Source organism: Gorilla gorilla, chromosome 3 (genome assembly GCF_029281585.2).
Source record: "Gorilla gorilla gorilla isolate KB3781 chromosome 3, NHGRI_mGorGor1-v2.1_pri, whole genome shotgun sequence".
NCBI lineage: Eukaryota > Metazoa > Chordata > Mammalia > Primates > Hominidae > Gorilla > Gorilla gorilla.
Window position 1 is genome coordinate 209,341,274 of NC_073227.2, and position 21,473 is coordinate 209,362,746.

At 42.3% G+C, this 21,473-nt stretch overlaps 1 long non-coding RNA gene and 1 pseudogene across 1 annotated transcript in view; both read right to left on the reverse strand.

The window, feature by feature from the left end:
* LOC129532899 (uncharacterized) overlaps positions 1-21,473 on the reverse strand; it is a 38,493-nt gene that overhangs the window by 15,127 nt on the left and 1,893 nt on the right. The window contains exon 2 of the long non-coding RNA XR_010133567.1: positions 11,836-12,072. This is a non-coding gene — a long non-coding RNA (uncharacterized lncRNA). The remainder of the gene's footprint in view (positions 1-11,835; positions 12,073-21,473) is intronic.
* On the reverse strand, positions 12,794-20,440 carry LOC101150689 (little elongation complex subunit 2-like; annotated as a pseudogene).

The following is a 21,473-nucleotide window of genomic DNA, read 5'->3' on the forward strand; positions in this document are numbered from 1 at the left end:
AGAGTAAATGAACTTAATGACTCTTGTGACACTGTTGGGCAGTCCTGAGTGCCTGCTTGAGTTCATTCCTGTATATTTAACATGAGGCCAACCAGCAGGTTTAATGTTTTTCTGTATTCATTTCCAAGTCCTTGGGTGTGAGCACAAACAGGCACAGGCCATATGTAATCATTGTGGTGGTTTTACTAGGCAGATGTGACACAGGAAAAAGGGCAAGGTAATCGAGAGTAAATAGAAGGGGGTGGTGACAATGACTGATGTAAGATTGACGCTGGGAAATGAAGGAACTGAGAGCTGGAGGGGTGCAATTAATAGAGTGTGGGCTTTGTGGGTTCAAAATATTTAGAATGGGGGCCAAAACGGTGAAGGAGACAGCAAGAAAAGATTATGGAGGAGACAGAGTGAGTCTGGATATGAAAAAAAGTCCAGCGTGTGATCACAAGAGACAAACTGGAAGAGGCTAGATGAGCAGAATAGAGGACAAAGAACCAAGAGGCCTGGGTATTGGTAAAACCTGCTGTGGTCCGGATGCTTGTGTCCCTCTAGATTCCTATGTTGAAACCCTCATCTCCAAGGTGATGGCATTAGGAGGCGGGGCCTTTTGGGATGCGACGGGATCATGAGGGCAGAACCCTCGTGAGTGAAGTTCATGCCTTATACAAGAAAGCCCAGGGCCTTCTTTCCTCTCCACCGTGAGGATGCAGTGTGCAGTGAACTAGGTAGCGGGCTGTCCCCAGACACCACACCTGCCGGCACCTGGATCTCAAACTCTCCAGCCTCCAGAACTGTGAGGAAGACATTACTGTTGTTCATAAACCACCCAATCTACGGTATTTTGCTACAGCAGCCAAAATGGACTAAGACAGATCATTTACATGGGTAGAAAAATCACCAGGAATAGCGATGGTGAGAAAAACAGCAAGCCAGACACAAGAATCACCCGTGATGAAGGGGATGGTAAATGACTAGGGAGAGTGACAGAAGGCCCAGTCCCCTGACATGAGCCTTGATGGAACTGGAGCTTTTAGCAGGAACCAGGGCAAATGGGCTTGAGGCAGCCCAGTAGTGTGCAGGGTATGAAAGGGAAAAACAGCCCTCAGTTGACAGTGTAGTACTTTCCTAGGGCTTCTGTAGCAAAACACCATGCACTTAATGCCTTCAATCAACAAACATTTATTCTCTCACAATTATGGAAGCCAGAAGTCTGCAGTCAGTATCACTGGGCCAAAATCAGGGTGTCAGCACTGTCACCCTCCCTTGGTGGCTCCATAAGGAAACCGGTTCCTTGTCTCTCAGCTTCTGGTGACTGCCAGCATTCATTGGCTTGTGGCCACATCACTCCAATATTTAGGGTCAACATTTTTTGATCTCCCTCTGCTCTGTCTTCATATCTCTTTCTCCTCTGTGTGCCCTAAAATCTCCCTCCTCATCTCGTAACAGAATATGTGTGATGTGTCATTGCATTCAGGGTCCATCTGAACAATTCAGGACAATCTCCCCATCTTGAGAACTTAATCATATCTGCAAAGGCTTTCTTTTCTTGCCATATGTTATGGTCACCTGCAAAGACATATGGGCCCCTGAGGTTTGATTTGAATGTTGAGGCTGATGATGCCACACACAAGCTAAAGGGGTATGAAAGGTTCATTACTCACATACTTCAGGCTTCTGGGGAGAGCAGGTGGGCCTCATAAGCAGATCCAACGTGACCTAAGAAAGCAAGGGAAGAAGACTGGCCCGAGGTGTTATAGTGGCTAGGGGTGGGGCTGGGGTGGGGTCAAAGTTCCCATGTGTGGGAAGGGCTCGTATGGTTTGACTCTCCCAACAGTGCCAAGGGAGGGGGCTCCCCATCTTTCCTGTTGGCTTATCCAGATGTGGGCATAAAGGAATACCAAGGGGTGAGGCCTAGAAGCTGTCAGGAGTCAAACATCAAGAAATGGGGCCAGTCTGGGCCTGGTGGCTCATGCCTATAATCCTAGCTGGGAAGCTGAGGCCCAGAACTTTGGGAGGCCCAGCACTTGAGGCCAGGAGTCTGAGACCAGCCTGGCCAACATGGTGAAACCCTGTCTCTACCAAAATATAAAAGTTAGCCAGGGGTGGCGGCACATGCCTGTAGTCTGTAATCCCAGTTACTTGGGAGGCTGAGGCAGAAGAATCACTTGAGCTCAGGAGGCAGAGGTTGCAGTGAGCCGAGCTCACACCACTGCACTCCAGCCTGGGTGACAGTGAGACCCTTCCTCAAAAAAAAAAAAAAAAAAAAAAAAAAAAAGGGAGGGAGGCCAGACTACTCATTACATCATATAAGGCAATTTTCCCAGGTTCTAAGGTTCTAGGGATTAGGAACTGGCTATCCTGGGGTGGGTGGTAGAGTCCAGCCTACCACAGGGAGTTATGAAACATAAGCATGGTCCTCAAGGGGGAACTGAGATTAGGGTTCAATCAGAAATAGGAGGGGCGTATGAAAGAAGTCAGTGCTATAGATTTTTATGTAGTTATCAATAAGCTGAAACCCATTTCCCCATTTTATCTGTTTTGTTCATTGCTGTGTTCTCAGCTTCTACAACAGTACTTGGAACATAGTTGGCATTTGATAAATATTTTCTAAATAAATAAATGAATAAAAATGGACGACATTTCTAATGTAAAGAAGTTATTGGAAAATCACAATGGAAAGTTGGATTTGAAATTTAGGCACCTTCACAAAGTTCATATGCATTATTACTTTAAAAATCTGTAGCGTGGAAGGAGATGGCAGGGGAGTATGTCACTTTGTGACACAAATGAATGAACAATGCTGATTTCATGGAAAACCCTATCTAAAATTCTGAAACAGAACACCCTGCCTCACACCTGACATAGCTGCTTCTGTTAGCGTTTTCCAGCCCTGTGTCTCCACGCAGAACAACGCCAACCGCCTGCTCTGTTGTGGGTCAACACGCTGCCTTTCCAAGCACTCTGAATACACCACAGACGTGTCCTACCCACAAACGTCTTCCTGGTGGCGCCCCTTCAAATCTAGGATCTACAATATGGAAAGAAAATTTTATTTAAGTAGCTGTTCATAAGACACTAACTGAAAGATGTGCGCGCACACACACACACACACACACGATGTACAGTGTCACAGAGGCTCTAGCTATGGTTATTGGACTTCCGAAGGATGCAGAAGGAGAAAGACAGTGATAATTAACCATTATGTTAGAGCAAAACCCAAGATGGTTCCTGCACGTTGATTTTCTACAGTGATTAACTTTTTTTTTCTTTTGTTTTTGAGACAGAGTCTTGCTTTGTGTCCCAGGCTGGAGTGCAGTGGTGCGATCTTGGCTCACTGCAACCTCTGCCTCCCAGGTTCAAGCAATTCTACTGCCTCAGCCTCCCTAGAAACTGGGATCCCAGGTGCCCGCCACCACACCCGGCTAAGTTTTGTATTTCTAGTAGAGACGGGGTTTCACCATGTTGGCCAGGCTGGTCTTGAACTCCTGACCTCAGGTGATCCTTTGGCCTCCCAAAGTGCTGGGATTACAGGCGTGAGCCACTGTGCCCAGCCCCTCTACTGAATAACTTAATTACCACAAAATAATGCACTAGATCTTCATATTTCCTCCCACGGGGCACTCATTCACCAAGGGACTCATTTCCAAGGTCTTTCACCCTATTTCTTTTCTTTTGAAAAATATTCAGGGATTGAGAGTTTAATATAAATTGTCATTAGCCAATATTCTTAGCCAGTCCTACACCTTTAAGATGGCCCATCTTGACGTCTTGTTCAATGGGTGCCAAGCTGGCAAGTGAGCATGCACATCATCTTGAATTTCATCCCCAAACACAGGGGAAAGAAACAACGCCTCCCACTGTGAAGGATGGTGGCATCGTTAGTGGGAGGGTGTCCACTAGATCTGTCTTCTTCTACTGCCCTGTATTTTCTCATATCACAGCTTGACCTCTCTAAATCTGATGGAAGGAGAAAGACTGAAGTCAGAGAGGCTTGTATCTGATGGAAGGAGAAAGACTGAAGTCAGAGAGGCGTGTACGGAGCTTTGACTTTTATTGTTTGACACCTGAGGGTCTGATACTTTTGTTTCTGGTCTCCTGTCAGGGTGCCACTGACAGGGCCTTACACTCTGCTGAGTGTAGCCCGTAGCCCTTCGGTGAGCACCTTGGCCTGCACAGAAGGCCTCCGCGCTCAGCAGAGTCTTCAGGGAGAAATTCACTCCTGGGCTTTCTCGGAGCCTGAGAATCCTCTTCAGGGTCTCAGTCTTCCATCTCTAGTCCTGCTCTGCCCTCTCTCTGAGTTCACTAAGGTTGTGGATCTTCTAGGTTTTCACAGTGGAATTTTCCTTCTCATTTTGCCCTGCTCTGTGCTTTGTATCTGTGCAGCATGCAGTTGTCTGAGCCCTGTGCAGAGTCTCAACTCCCAGCCCTCTTGCTTACCTAGCATTGTGAATGCACACTGTGACTCTGGGTGGCGTTTCTCTGGAGCTGTGCATTCCAGGATTCCGGTCATGAGATAAATAATGCTCACATGCTTCCTCGGAGGACTAGGACCGACCCCGCTGCATGCATCTGAAGAGGTAGTGGTCCCTATGGTGTGATCCTTTTTGGGCAAGGCTTGTTAATATCTGCTCTTTCATTACTGTGTAGTAGGGCAAAGTCACTGCAAATGGCCGTTTCCCGGTTTCTAATGTCCTGTTTTTCCTAGCCCCCTAAGGTACTTTGAGCACTGGTTATGGACAAGGCTGTTGGCTATTCTATTTTCAAACAGCAGTCGTCTGTTAGGAATAACTATCAATTTAATGGCGCCAATGGCCATCAAAACAAAGAAAATTACACAGTAAGTCTGTCTTTCTTTCTCGAAGGGAATCATTTGCATCTCACTGTGGTACCAAGTGTCGCCGTTTCCCTCAACATGCTGGTAACCATCAGTCCCACAACAGGGTGAACCAAGAATGCAGAGGGCTTTTTGTGCTCAATATCTTTGCTTTGGCCAAGGAAACACTTTCCATAATATCAAGTTGACTTTTTTAACTCTTATAGTACAGAGTGAACCATGTAGAAAATAGTAGCTGTCTCGAAAGAGATGGGAAGACTAAGCCTAGTGATGAATGACGCACACATAGAAAGGGACGGGTGCACCAGGACATGGGTGGGGATGGTCCCTGCTCCATAGAAAGGCACAGGTGCACCAGGACACGGGTGGGGATGGTCCCTCCTCCATAGAAAGGGACAGGTGCACCAGGACACGGGCAGGGATGGTCCCTGCTCCATAGAAAGGGACAGGTGCACCAGGACACGGGCGGAGATGGTCCCTGCTCCATAGAAAGGGACAGGTGCACCAGGACACGGGCGGGGATGGTCCCTGCTCCATAGAAAGGGACAGGTGCACCAAGACACGGGTGGAGATGGTCCCTGCTCCATAGAAAGGGACAGGTGCACCAGGACACAGGCGGAGATGGTAAGGGACAGGTGCACCAAGACATGGGTGGAGATGGTCCCTGCTCCATAGAAAGGGACAGGTGCACCAGGACACAGGCGGAGATGGTCCCTGCTCCATAGAAAGGGACAGGTGCACCAGGACACGGGCGGGGATGGTCCCTGCTCCATAGAAAGGGACAGGTGCACCAGGACACGGGTGGGGATGGTCCCTGCTCCTCATGTCTGTGCAAGGCTTTCATTTGCAGGCTTCACAGTGCTTTAGAATAATGTGTTCATGGAATAAAGAGAAAGGTAGCATGGGAGGAAAATGTTTTCATACAAAGCGAGGAAATTAAATATCACTTGATTCAACTGGGTATTTTAAGGGGAAAATTACATGATTAAATCACACCCATGGAAGTTTGGTTTAGAATTCTATTATCTAAGATGGATGAACATTTCCAAGGCCCTAAACTGTGTATTAGAAAGAAATCCTAATTGCATCAAAATAAATGAAATGTTATATTTTTGTTATTAGTTTTTGAGTGCCTTTCAACCCAGAAGAAAACTAAACTTGATTTAAAAAAAAAACAGCTTTATAACAAGATGTTAGAGGTGATAAATTTAAAGTTTGAATAGGAAGAGCATGGTCTGGGACTAGAAACCACTATAGGAAAGAGATGTTCCTTTCCACCTATTTAGTTATTCATTTAATAACAGGCTACAGGTATCACCTATTTTTTTTTTTTTAACTCTAGCCCAGGCTGGAGTTCAGTGGTGCAATCTCGGCTCACTGCAACCTCCGCCTCCTGGGTTCAAGCAATTCTCTGCCTCAGCTGGGATTACAGGCGCCCGTCACTACACCCAGCTAATTTTTTTGTATTTTTAGTGGAGACGGGGTTTCACCATCTTGGCCAAGCTGGTCTTGAACTCCTGACCTCGTGATCCACCCGCCGCGTCTTCCCAGAGTGCTGGGATTACAGGCATGAGCCACCGCGCACGGCCCTATCATCCATTCTTGATTGCACGTCCTCTTTTGGCTTCCGTGAAAGCATACTGCTATGTTTTATTTCTGCCTCTCTTGTTACCCGCCGTTATCAATCCTAGGCTCCTTTCTCCCATGCTCCTGCCTCTATATGGTGTTGCTGAGGTCCACCTTTCCTCTCTCATCCATCACTACGGTTGCTAGAAGATCCTTGTTCTCAGGGTGTCATTCACACACATGACTCTCAAATCAAAGCAGCCAGCAGGACCTCCACGCTGTGATCCAATCTAGGATTTCCAAGCTGTCTTCTGGATATTTCTTTTTGAATATTTGAACCAACAGTCTGTACTTTAACTCTTCCTCTGCTTTCTTCCCAAGGCTTCTAGCTTCTGTGTTACCATTTGTGACTTTTCCATTAAGAAAAAATCTGTTACGAGTTATCTCACCTAAAACACGGCACATTATTATTTTTAAATTTGTAATAATTGTGTCTGTAGTCTTAAAAGTACAATGCTATCTCAGAATCATATAGGTATCTTGTTTTGTTTTGTTTTTTTCTTTTTTTTTTTTGAGATGGAGTCATGCTCTGTTGCCCAGGCTGGAGTGCAGTGGCACAATCTCTGCTCACTGCAACCTTCTACTCTCTGGTTCAAGCAACTCTCCTGCCTCAGCCTGCCAAGTAGCTGGGATTACAGGCACACATGCCACCACGCCCAGCTAATTTCTGCATTTTTAATAGAGATGGGGTTTCACCATGTTGGCCAGGATGGTGTCAATCTCCTGACCTAGTGATTCGCCTGCTCGGCCTCCCCAAAGTGCTGGGATTACAGGCATGAGCCACTGTGCCCAGCTGGGATCTTGTTGAAGACACAGACCCCAATTAAGATTGGGGAATCAGAGCCTTTGGAGGCTTGGGAACTCGTGCTGTACCCATTACTTCACGTGGTTCTCATACACACAAAGGTGAGAGAACCATAATCCTGGACAGCAGAGAGGATACTTTTTGTTAATTAAATGCCACACTTTATTTCAAGATATTAGATTAGGTATTATTGACAGCTGTTTGCAAAACCCAGGAAGGCATTTTATCAATAGCTACTATTCATTTTCAGTTTGCTTCATTCCAACTTGCTGTGTATTTTAGTTGCTCTTTTGGTTTAAAGCAAATGAACCAACTCCGACTAGATTTAAACAAAAAGTGAATCTAAGCGAACCTATTGGGAGAACACTAGGTTATCTCATGGAGATGTATGTGGTAAAGTAGAGAATAGAGAGGGACTGGATCAACTCCAGGTACCTTGGCAGTGAAACCTCGTGGATCTTCTCGCCACTGAATTTCCTTCACTTGGACTTTGGCTCCTGTCACTTGCAACCTGTACTTCCACCCCTGCTCCCAAATTTAATTTAATTTTTTTAAATTGCTTTTAAATGACATGTAATAATTGTACATATTTTGGAATACAAAGAGATATTTCCATACATGGATGTAATGTATAATTACCATATTGTGGTAATTAGCGTATCTATCATGTATAACACATAGAATTTATCATTTCTTTGTTTTGGGAATATTCAAAATCCTCTTTTCTAGCTATTTGAAAATACACAATAAATTATTGTTAACTATCATCACCCTTACAGGGCTATAGAAACTAGAGCTGACTCCTATCCAGTTGTAATTTTGTATCTCTCCTTATCCTTGTCTCCTCCTATAGTCTCCAACTGACAGTAACCATAACTCTACTCTCTGCTTCTAGAGCTCAATGTTTTAGCTCCCATACATGGGTGAGAACATGCGATATTTATCTTTTTGTGTCTGACTTATTTCATTTAACATAATGTCCTCCAGGCTCATCCTTGTTGCTGTGAGTGACAAGACTTCATTCTTTTTTATGACAGAATAGTATATCATTGTGTGTAGTTACCACACTTTATCCATTCATCTGATGATAGACTCTTAGGCTGACTCCATATCTTGGCTATTGTGGATAGTGCTTCAGTAGACATGGGAGTGCAGATATCTCTTTGAGATACTGATTTTCTTTCTTTTGGATGAATAGCGAGTAGAGGGATTGCCAGATCATATGGTAGTTCTATTCTTAGTTTTTCGAGGAAACTCCATACAGTTTTTCATAATGGCCATACTAATTTACAATCCCACCAACAGTATGTAGGAGCTCCCTTTTCTCTGCATCCTCACCAGCATCTGTTATTTTTGTCTTGTTGATAGTAGCCATTTTAACTGGGATAGGAGAATATCTCATTGTGGTTTTGATTTGCATTTCCATAATGATTAGTGACGTCATTTTTAAAAATGTTCTTTTTGCCCATTTGTATGTCCTTTTCTGAGAAATGTCTTTCAGATTCTTTGGCCACTGTAAAATCATATTTTTTTTGCTTTTTTATTTTTTTGCTGTTGTTTGAATTCCTTGTATATTCTGAGCATTAATCTCTTGTTGGATGAATAGTTCGCAAATATTTTCTCCCATCCTACAGTGGTCTTTCTATTCTGTTGATTACTTCCTTTGCTGTGCATAAGGTTTTTAGTTTGATATAGTCTCATTTGTCTATTTTTACGTTTGTTGCTTGTACTTGTAAAGTCTTACCTATAAAAGCTTCACCCAGTCTCAAGTCCTAAAGTGTTTCCCCTATGTTGTCTTCTAGGAATTGTATAGTTTTGGGTCTTAAACTTAAGTCTTTAATCCATTTTGAATTTATTTTCATGTATGGTGTGTGAGAGAGAGAGAGAGAGGTCTAGATTTATTCTTCTGCATATGCATATCCACTTTTCAACGTTTTTGGTGACTTTGTCAAAAAGTCAGGTGACTGTAAATAAGAGAATTTATTTCTGGGTTTTCTAGTCTGTTCCATTGGTTTATGTGTCTGCTTTTATACCAGTGTCATGCTGTTTTGATTACTAGAGCTTTGTAGTATATTTTGAGGACAGGTAGTATAATACTTCCAGCTTTGTTCTTTTTGCTTAGAATTACATTAGCTATTCAGGGTATTTTGTGGTTCCATACAAGATTTGGAATATTTTTTCTATTTCTGTGAGGAATATCATTGGTATTTTGATAGTGAAACCAGTCCAGTAGTCCCATAGATAGTTTTTTTTTGGATAAACATAGAATTTGATCCTTCTGTTCTTAAAGCTTGAAGCTTGCATTTGTTTTATCTGCATTCCTTCCTCAGGATGACATTCAGGGCTCTCAAAAAAAGTATCAAAGAGGCCGGGCGCGGTGGCTCACGCCTGTAATCCCAGCACTTTGGGAGGCCGAGGTGGGCGGATCACGAGGTCAGGAGATCGAGACCATCCTGGCTAACATGGTGAAACCCCATCTCTACTAAAAATACAAAAAATTAGCCCGGCGAGGTGGCGGGTGCCCTTAGTCCCAGCTACTCGGGAGGCTGAGGCAGAAGAATGGTGTAAACCCGGGCGGCGGAGCCTGCAGTGAGCACAGATCGCACCACTGCACTCCAGCCTGGGTGACAGAGTGAGGCTCCGTCTCAAAAAAAAAAAAAAAGTATCAAAGAACTGAAACTCACCTGATCACCACATCCAGACAATGAGACGGCCAAACCCCTCATTCATCATGATTACTTTCTTTCTCCTCCCTAGTTCCTCCCTTTTCTTGGACATTGTCACATTTCTTCCCTGCTATATAAACCACTAGTTACAGCCAGTCAGGGAAAAGGATTTGATACTAATCTCCCATCTCCTTTGCTGCAGCACTCAGTTAAATCCTTCTTCCTTGGCAATACTCATTGTTTCAGTGACTGGCTTTCTGTGTGGCAAGCAGCGGGACCTAGACTGAACCCCTGTGCTTTGGTAACAACAGGAATTGCACTAAATCTGTAGCTTGCTTTGATTAAGATGGTCATTTTAACAATATTGACTGTTCCAATCTGAACATGGAATTTTTCTTTTTTGGCGGGTGTGTCCTCTTCAATTTTTCTCATCGGTGTTTTGTAGTTTTCATTGTAGAGGTCTTTTACCTCCTTGGTTAAATTTATTTCTAGGTACTTTATTTTTTTGTAGCTATTAAAAATGGGATTGCTTTTTTGATTTCTTCAGCTAGTTTGTTATTGGTATATAGACTTGCTATTAATTCTTATATGTTGATTTTATATTCTGCAACTTTACCAAATTCATTGGTCAGTTCCAAGAGTTCTGTGGTGAAGTCTTTAGGTTTTTCTCTGTATAAGATTATGTCATCTGCAAAGAGGGACAATTTGATTTTCTCTTTTCCAATTTCGCTGTATTGTATTGCTTTCTCTTGCTTAACTGCCCTGGCTAGGAATTCCAGTACAGTGTTGAATAAGAGTAGTGAAAATGGGCGTTCTTGACTGGTTCCAGCTCCTAGAGGAAAAGTTTTTCCCCATTCAGTATGCTGTCAGCTGTGGGTTTGTTACATACGGCCTTTATTATTTTGAGGTACACTCCTCCCATGCCTAATTTATTGAGAATTTTTTGTCATGAAGGGATGTTGAGTTTTATCAGGTGCTTTCTCTGCATCTATTGAGATGATCCTATGGCTTTTGCCCTTAATTCCGTTGATGTGATGTATCACATTTATTGATTTGGGTATACCAAAACATCCTTGCGTTTTTAGGACTAATCCCATTTGAACATGGGTGTATAATTTTTTTGATGTGCTGTTAGATTCAGTTTGCTGGTATTTTGTTCAGGATTTTTGCATTTAGGTGCATCAGGGATACTGATCTGTAGTTTTGTCGCTGTTGCTTTTGTGTCCTGGTCTGGTTTGGGTAGCAGAGTAATGCTGGTCTGCTAGAATAAGTTTGGAAATGATCCCTTCTCTTCCATTTTTTTGAAGAGCTTGTGTCAAATTGATATTAGTTCTTTAAATCTTTGGTAGAATTCAGCAGTGGAGCCACCAGGTCCTGGGCTTTTCTTTGATGGGAGACTTTTTATGATGGCTTCAATCATATTGCCCATTATTGGTTTGTTGAGGTTTTCTTTTTCTTCATGGTTTCGTGTTGATAGGTTGTATGTGTGCAGGGATTTATTCATTTCTTCTAGTTTTTCCTATTTGCTGGTGGATAGTTGTTCATAATAGTCTCTAATGATTGTTTGTATTTCTGTGGTATCAGTTCTTAGTCTTCTTTTTTGTTTCTGATTTTATTTATTTGGGTCTTCTCTCTCTTCTCTTAGTTTAGCTAACAGTTTATCAATTTTTGTTTGTCTTTTCAAAAAGCCAAGTTTTCATTTCATCGATCTTTTGCAATTTTTTTTTAGTCTCTACTATGTTTAGTTCTGCTCTGATCTTTATTTATTTTCTAGTTTTAAATTTTGGGTTTAGTTTGTTCTTCCTTTGCTAGTTCATTGATGTGCATTGTTAGATTGTTTATTTGAAATCTTTCTACTTTTTTAAAGCAGGCATTTATTTCTATAAATTTATTCCTGGGGATCAACTTACCTCTTTCTCTATGGTGAGGAGTGTCTCTTGGGATGAGCCAATCCCAGCCAGGCTCTTCACTTTCCTCTTTATGCTGCCATCTCCAGTCTCTGTGCATCAGAAGGTCTTTATCACTTTCTTGCTGAATTTCAGTGTTTTCTCCTATACACTCTATTTGATGTGTTGTTTTCTAATTGTTTTGGTCCTTTGTGGAGTAGGAGAGCACTGGGCACCTCTAATCAGCCTTCTTGATGACATCTGGATAGGACAATATTGATCAATGATATATCTAGAAGCAATTTTGAATAAATAATATAGTGTTATAGGTTATAATTAAATACGTAAACCAAAAATAAATAAAGGAAAGGAAGAAAAACCTCCCTTTTTTTCAGAGGCAGGGAGCTTTTATTTTTGGCTTCTGTAATGGTATTTCACCAAGTTTTAAAGGTATTAACTTTATTAACCTGCAACTTTCATCATTTTAAAGGCGTATATAGAAACTATCAAAATGGGTCAGAAACAAGGTTTGCGATACTCATAATTATCTTCAACAGTGGCAATATTTAACCTTTTGAGTCAATCTCAACAGATTGGCAATATAACATAATATATATTGATAAGTGTCATCCTTGATAAAAAATCAAATTATTTTTCTATTTACAATTTTTAGAAAAGGTTTAATGTAAAAATATTTTTCTTCTTTATATATTTCCCTGCCATGATAATGTTAAAACATATCAAGATGCTCCTCAAAGTTAAGCAGTGAACAGCATAACATTCCATTTTAGTTGAAGCATTCTTTCACATAGCCAACGTATTTTTTCAAGACACTCTAAGAACTCGTGAGGATACTACAGGAAAAATGTTCCTCTTGCCTACTGAGCTTTTAGTCATATTTTCCCTCAAACTTTTCTAAATTAAACATTGTTATAACTGGGTTTTTTTTTTTTTTGAAATTTAATTTTCCACGGTGCAGTCCTCAAGTTATTCTTTTATTCGGAGCCACTCATTCAGTTTCAACTTGCTGAGCAGGCAAGCAACCGCTTTTGGTTTCTATGGAAACTGGATTCCTGTAGCTGCCTGTAGGTATTCTCGTTCCACCAACCTTTTGCTGTGTTGTGGTATCCAGTGATTTAGGTGGAAAAGTACAAGTTATTCTTCCATGATGGATATGATATGGTCATAACAGGCTGGGATCTAATGGGACCCAGGGAACTGAGAGACTGGAAGGCACATCAGGAAGGCTGCAATGTGTTTTATACAAATTGTATGCTGTCCTAGTAACTTTGCCATCAGAGGCCTTATGGATTGGGAGTGAAGAATCTTCTGCTGCCTGAGATAACAAGTAGGAACCCTCCTGCTAGCTACTTAATTTCTTTAGAATGTGTTGGAGAATGTTAAATACATTGGAAATCTTGAGTGCTGAAAGCTTTTCTTTTAATGCTTCTGAGGTAATTTCTTCCAGTAGAAAAAGCTTTGAAGTAAATGCATCGATATGGCCAATGTAAAATATCTGTTGGAATGCAATCAACTTCCAGTCCACAAGCGACAACGTTCACTTTCAGTCAGAGCTTCAACTCCATAACCAGCTTGATGCTCTACTTCTGGTAGTACATAAACTGGAAATTGTTTTCCGATTTTCTTCGGTTTTTTAGAACGTGGTCTTGTCTCCATCCTCCGGACACTGCAGCACATCAGTAACAACAGGTCTTGCAGGCTAAATAACTTATGAATAAAGTTTCCTTCCTGAGGAGCTAGGTATTCCGACGTGTCTTCAACATAGTCCTGAAGTTCATATGGCAATCGTCCTTTTGGCTTCTGAAATGCAGAAGGCCATCCAATTTCGGCCAACTAGAGGCATCTGAAGGGACAGACAGTTGCTTAGAAACAGAAGGCTGTTTAGAATTTTCTAAATTCATTAAGGGCAATTTGGGTACTTTTCTGGAAATTGGCTTTAAGAGCTCATCCTGCATTTTAAAAATTTCTCCAACAGGATCAAATTTTTTATATACTCATTTGATAGTTTTTTTTTTTAAAAAAATACATGACTTGCCAGGTGTGGTGGCTCATGCTTGTAATCCCAGCACTTCGGGAGGCTGAGGAAGGCAGATCACCTGAGGTCAGGAGTTCGAGACCAGCCTGACCAATGTGGAGAAAGCCCATCTCTACTAAAAACACACACACAAAAAAAATTGGCTGGGTGTGGTGGCACATGCCTGTAATCCCAGCTACTTGAGAGGCTGAGGCAGGAGAATTGCTTGAACCTGGGAGGGAGAGGTTGCAGTGAGCTGAGATCGTGCCACTGCACTCCAGCCTGGGGCAACAAGAATGAAACTCCACCTCAAAAAAAATTAAATAAATAAAAAGTAAAAAAATAAAAACACATGACTCTTCTGGACTACAAGCAGTATTAGTCTGGTTTTCTGCAGAAGCCTGTCCTGAGGAAGAATTTGGACTAGCTGGTCAAGAATTTAAGTTGGAACCCATGACAGCTGTCTTTCCGTCACTATTATTTTTACACTCTGTATCAATAATTAAACACTCCTTAACTGTGTCATTGCTGCAGAGAACTGTATCTTCAGTTTTAGCTGCTTCTGATGTCACAGTCTTTTCCTTTGAGTTGTCTAGGTTTTCCAGAACATTGGGTCTTTCAGCATCAACATGTACCATATCTATAGTCATATCATATTTATTAGCAGTTTCAATTTCCTGAGAATTTTCTAACTGTAAGGCATCAGATGTTTTCAAGTCACTATCTTGCCTCGAAGACTTGTCAGAATTTGATACCTTTTTGCCACATGATTCAAATCCCTGGTCATCTTTATTTTTGCACTCTTTATGGCCACCATCCATACTAGTGACCAGTTGTTTCTCCTTTTGCGACTGTTCAATGAGAATCTGAGATAAACTTCTAGAATTAGCAGAAATGTCTGGTGCACTTGGTGCCACAGGTGTAGTTCCTGCTTTGGGGGCTGTAGGAGCATCTGTCATGTCAGTTACTGTGGAAGTACTTGCTGGACTTGTTGGCTCTGATGCTTTGGTGGTGGTTACTCCGAAAGTTTCCAGTTTTGTAATATCACCATCAAAATCCAGATACAAGTTTTCAAGAGTCTCAATGTTTTGGCACTCACTACTTCACAGGACATGTCCATTTCAGATATAAACTCTTCAAGGATAAACCTCTTTTCTATGCCTGGCGGGAGAGTCAAAGATCCCTGTTCTTAAGGATGTAAATATATACACAGATAATATAGTTATTGAATAACTTGGGTTTGAGGGAAGTAAAAATAGTTGTTTTCTAGCATAAAAGTAATTCCTTTTCCAAAGCTTCAAATTAATTTTGGATCACTGGGAGGATCATTTTTAAACTTAATAAATGAGTGAAAGTCCAGTTAAAACAGAAGAATAAGAACAGTTCATTTTAAGTAGACTCTCACAAGCTTGGTCAAATCAAATGCTCTAGGACCTTCTCGTATATTTTAGGATACTTTACTTGTATTTGGGAGATGATTCCCCAGGAGTATTTCATATATTCACATGTGGTGTAAACAGAGACTCTGGCAGCTTTTCTTTCAAATGATCTTTTCGAGGATATTGCCATTGTGAACAGCTTTGGAAGTTAAGGTAGCTTTTCCCTCTGTGGTAGAGGGCAGGTTTTCTTGGTGCTTAGGAAAATTAAAATAATGACTACTTTTAGGACTAAGTTTGAGCAAACTTACTTGAGGTCTGATATGGTTTGGCTGTGACCTCACCCAAATCTCATCTTGAATTGTAGCTCCCACAATTCCCATGTGTTGTGGGAGATACCTGGTAATTGAATCATGGGGGTAGGTCTTTCCCATGCTATTCTCATGATAGTGAATAGGTCTCATGAGATCTAGTGGTTTCACAAAGAGGAGTTTCCCTCCACAAGTTCTCTTTTCTTGTCTGCCGCCATGTGAGATGTGCCTTTTACTTTCAGCCATGATTGTGAGGCCTCCCCAGCCATGTGGAACTGTAAGTCCATTAAAACTCTTTCTTTTGTATATGCCCAGTCTCAGGTGTGTCTTTATCAGCAGCATGAAAACAGACTAATACAAGGTCCATTATAAACGACTGGAATTTCCTAAGCTCCAGCTTCCATAGCTATGAAGAAAATCCACTCAGTATACAACTTTTCTCTTTTTTAACCTAGGAGTCTTGTGTCTTTTGCCAACATCCATGAAACAATGATAATGTAACTCATTAGACTGCAAGTAGAGTAAACCTCAGACCCTTTACAATTAAGTGTTTCTCCACAGTTTACATGAAATTGAAAAATGAAGGCACCAAGAATTTTGTTTTTTCTCCTTACATTTCACATTTGGGCTTTTACAATTGTAGGGACAAGCCCCACAGGGTCGGTGGGTTTTTCTCCCTGTGTGTGGAGATGAGACATTGTAGAAATAAAGACACAAGACAAAGAGATAAAAGAAAAGACAGCTGGGCCTGGGGGACCACTACCACCAAGATGTGGAGACTGGTAGTGGCCCCGAATGCCTGGCTGCGCTGTTATTTATTGGATACAAGGCAAAAGGGGCAGGGGGTAAAGAGTGTGAGTCATCTCTAATGATTGACAAGGTCACGTGAGTCATGTGTCCACTGGACAGGGGGCCCTTCCCTGTTTGGCAGCCGAGGTGGAGAGACAGAGAGAGGACACAGCCTACACCATTATTTCTTCATATCAGAGGTTTTTAGTACTTTCACTGATTTTGCTACTGCTATCTAGAAGGCAGAGCCAGGTGTACAGGATGGAACATAAAAGCGGACTAGGAGTGTGACCACTGAAGCACAGCATCACAGGGAGATGGTCAGGCCTCCAGATAACTGTGGGCAGGCCTGACTGATGTCAGGCCCTCCACTAGAGGTGGAGGAGTAGAGTCTTCTCTAAACTCTGCCAGGGAAAGGGAGACTCCCTTTCCCAGTCTGCTAAGTAGTGGGTGTTTTTCCTTGGCACTGACGCTACCGCTAGACCACAGTCCACTTGGCAACGGGCGTCTTCCCAGACGCTGACGTTATCACTAGACCAAGGAGCCCTCTGGTGGCCCTGTCTGGGCGTGACAGAAGGCTCGCACTCTTGTCTTCTGGTCACTTCTCACTATGTCCTATCTCTGTATGGCCTGGTTTTTCCTAGGTTATGATCATAGAGCGAGGATTATTATAATATTGGAATAAAGAGTAATTGCTACAAACTAATGATTAATGATATTCATATATAATCATATCTATGATCTATATCTAGTATAACTATTCTTATTTTATATATTTTATTATACTGGAACAGCTTGTTGCCTTGGTCTCTTGCTTCGGCACCTGGGTGGCTTGCCGCCCACATGCAATAGCTTTCTAGCTATTTCTTCTGTAGCATATAAGAGTTCAGCAAACATTTACTGGGGCCCAATCTTGTAACAGATACTCTTATAGATCCTAGAAATCCCAAGATAAATAAAACACGATTCTTGACCCAAAATGCTTCCAATGAATAGAAGAAACAATGCATAAAGACTCATGACACAGAAACAGTATTTTTCCTTCCTTCCTTCCTTCCTTCCTTCCTTCCTTCCTTCTTTCCTTCCTTCCTTTTTCTTTCTTAGATGGGGTCTCACTCCATCACCCAGGCTAAAGTGCAGTGGCACAGTCTCAGCTCGCTGCAACCTCCGACTCCCGAATTCAAGTGATTCTCCTGCCTTAGCCTCCTGAGTAGCTGGGATTACAGCCGTGCACCACCACGCCCGGCCAATTTTTTTGTATTTTTAGTAGAGACGGGGTTTTGCCATGTTGGCCAGGGTGGTCTCCAACTCCTGACCTCAGGTTATCTGCCTGCCTCGGCCTCCCAAAGTGCTGGGATTACAGGTGTGAGCCACTGTGCCTGGCATAAACAGTATTTTTCATAGCATGGAATATAAGTGACGACAGCAACAGCAGCTTTTTTTGTTTTTTTGAGATGGAGTCTTGCTTGTCACCCAGGCTGGAGAGCAGTAGTGTGATCTCGGCTCACTGCAACCTCCACCTCCCGGGTTCAAGCGATTCTGGTTCCTCAGCTTCCCCAGTAACTGGGTTTACAGGCGCCTGCCACCACATGCCAGCTAATTTTTGTATTTTTAGTAGAGACGGGGTTTCACCATATTGCCCAGGCTGGTCTCAAACTCCTGACCTCATGATCCACCTGCCTTGGCCTCCCAAAGTGCTGGGATTACAGGTGTGAGCCACCGCACCCAGCCAATGACAGCAACATTCAAGGGGTGCTCTGAGAGCACACTGAGGTGCACTTAGCCTGTCGTGAAAGTTCAAGAGAGGGTTCTTGAAGTTGATGGTCACTGAATGCGGTTTTGCAGGAGATTGAATTTGAAAAGCTACCTTACCTTCCGAGGCTGTTCACAGTGCAAATATCCTTGAAAAGATCATTCAAAAACATGTGAAAAGAGTGTTTCTGACAGAAGGACATATACAGAAACATAAAATAGCACGATGTGAATCAAGGAACTAAACACCAACTGCTGTTACTAGTTTGTGGAGCTCCTTGTGTGGAGCAGTAGGAAGTTGAAGCTGGAGGTTGCCATGCATGCTGCGTTAAGGAACTCAGATTTTAGCCTTTATGGCAGTTGCCTCCAGACTTTTTTTTTTTTTTAGATGGAGCCTCACTCTGTTGCCCAGGCTGGAGTGCAGTGGTACAATCTCGGCTCACTGGAACCTCTGCCTCCCAGGTTCAAGCAATTCTCTGCCTCTGCCTCCAGAGTAGCTAGGACTACAGGCGCCTGCCATCACACCTGGCTAATTTTTGTATTTTTAGTGGAAACGGGGTTTCACCCTCTTAGCCAGGCTGTTCTTGAACTCCTGACCTCGTGATCCACCCACCTTGGCCTCCCAAAGTGCTGGGATTACAGGCGTGAGCAGCTGGCCTTAGGCTTTTCTGATTATACATTTATTTAGTAAAACTTTCTCAAGCAGTCACCTCTAATATATCTATATGTATTTATAAATTTCTCTACACGTTGTATGGTCTCCCCATATATTAAATGTTAGTATTTTACTTTATTTTATAAAACGAAATAAAAATAGATAAAGTTGGCCAGGCGCGGTGGCTCACGACTGTAATCCCAGCACTTTTGGAAGCCGAGGCGGGTGGATCACGAGGTCAGGAGATCGAGACCATCCTGGCCAACACGGTGAAACCCTGTCTCCGCTGAAAATACAAACAAAAAAAAAAGAAAAAAAGAAAAAATAAATAGCTGGGCGTGGTGGCGGGCGCCTGTGGTCCCAGCTACTCGGGAGGATGAGGCAGGAGAATGGCGTGAACCCGGGAGGCAGAGCTTGCAGTGAGCCCAGATTGCACCATTGCACTACAGCTTGGGCGAAAGAGCAAGACTCCGTCTCAAAAAAAAAAAAAAATAGGTAAAGTTTCTCATATTTTCTTCTACACCTCAACTGATTGTCTTTCTCACTCTCCTTGAGGGCCACATTTAGTCTGCTTGCAGGTGCTAACACGGGGAATGATGATTTGGTCAGATTTATGTTTTCGGTCACTCCTCAAAGTGGAAGATAAGAGTTGAGGGATGCAGGATTCAAGGAGGGAAGTGTGGGAACCAAGATATTATAATGGATCAAGCAAGAGAAAGTCAGGATCTGACTGAGAGAGCAGGCATGGAGTGAAAAGGAGGACTAAATTTGAGAAATACCTAGGTAGTAGAACTGGTACGATCCGCCCATTGAGTAGGGGTGGGGAGTGGCTCTGAGAGGCCGCGGTGAGGCCTGAGTGAAGGGATGGGAGAAGCAAATCCATTGAGTAGGGGTGGGGAGTGGCTCTGAGAGGCCGCGGTGAGGCCTGAGTGAAGGGATGGGAGAAGCAAATGGTGCACATTGTGTTTCGGTGACTGAGAGAATAGTGGTTATGTTTAATGAGACAGAAGATTCAGTGGATAAGCAGATTTTAGTGGTGGGTTCAATTAAGAAATTGACCTCATCTTTATACAGATTCACTTCCTTTTAATTTTCTTTCAACACACTCATCCAAAATTTGGTTGTGTTGTTTTTCTGCTGAACAACCTGTGTTATTCTCCTTTCTTTTCCAAATCTCCACATTTTGGCCCAACCCGTGTTCCATGGTGAATTCAGACAGTAAAAGAAGCAACTGTTTTCCAAGTGCCTTCTTTGTTATTTATAACACAATGCTTTTTATTCCAATTTTGTAGTTGACTTCTTTTCTCTAATAGATTATTGTTTAGTCATTGCAGATCCTGTTATTCTTCCAAGCAAACAACCTCAAAGTTTCACTGGCTTACAATAAATAAAATTTATTTCTTGCTTGTGTAATTTAATTTTATTTCATGTACTTTTATCCCAATGTACATTTCAATTTGGGACCCAGACCAAAATAGCCATTCAAGTGCGAGGGGTTTATTTTGTAGATGATCCGAAAAGAAAAGGAAGTGAGATAGGGGAGAAAATAATGACAAAAAAAGGCTTTATTTTCAAGGGTGTTATCACTGTGGACAACTGGAGCTTAATCCTACTGCGGAAACCGAGAAGCCAGGGTAAAATGTGTACCTGAGTAATCCCACCCGTGGGCCAAGGGAATTGTAATATTTACACACCAATTTCCATCAGCCATTGGTCGTGGCTGTACCTATGAGTGATCACTCTCCAGCATTTCAGGCCTAGAAAAAGTAGCCAAGAAGGTTTCAGAGTCAGAGAAAGCCCTCGTGCAGAAAATGTACATGCTGGCATTTACAAATCAGTCAGGTATGCATCAATGTGGTTAGAGTAAAAGGATATAGAGAGGAATCCACTAAATCCATCCAGGAATAAACAAATAAAATAGGAAAAAAAACCCACTGTTGACATAAGTTAATACTTCTATTTTACCACTATTTCTTTCTTTAGCCCTTTTATTCAGTTACGGCTACTTGTGTACATTAGGTAGGTAGTGTGCAAATTTTACAGTATGCATTAACTCAAATTCTATATTTGTAGTAACTAAAACACGCCTTATTTTTCATCTCTATGCTATTCCCTCCCCTTTCCCCAGTTTCTCTGTGTATGAAGCTCGACTGACTTGTCAAAAGCTCCCTAAAGTGATGTTTTTACAATAAAGTCTTTCCTAAACTTCAGTTAGGATCAATCACTCTCTACTGGCTGCTCCTGTAGAATTTTATCTGTAGTTTTGTTTTGTCATCTTATCACTTTATAATATTATTTACAATCTGTCTGTTAATGTATTGTGAACAGGGCTGGGCGCCGTGGCTCACACCTGTAATACCAGCACTTTGGGAGGCTGAGGTGGGTGGATCACGAGGTCAGGAGTTCAAGGCCATCCTGGTTAACACGATGAAACCCCGTCTCTAATAAAAATACAAAAAATTAGCCCGGCGTGGTGGCGGGTGCCTGTAGTCCCAGCTACTCGAGAGGTTGAGGCAGGAGAAAAGCTCACCAGGAGGTTGCAGTGAGCCGAGATTGCGCCACTGCACTCCAGCCTGGGTGACAGAGCGAGATTTTGTCTTAAAAAAAAAAAAAAAATATATATATATATATATATATACACACACACACACACACACACACATATATAGAACATCTTTAAGATGATTTGTGTCTTACTTCTTTTTACTTATCCCATGATTGTCACAATTAAGGTTTGCTCACAT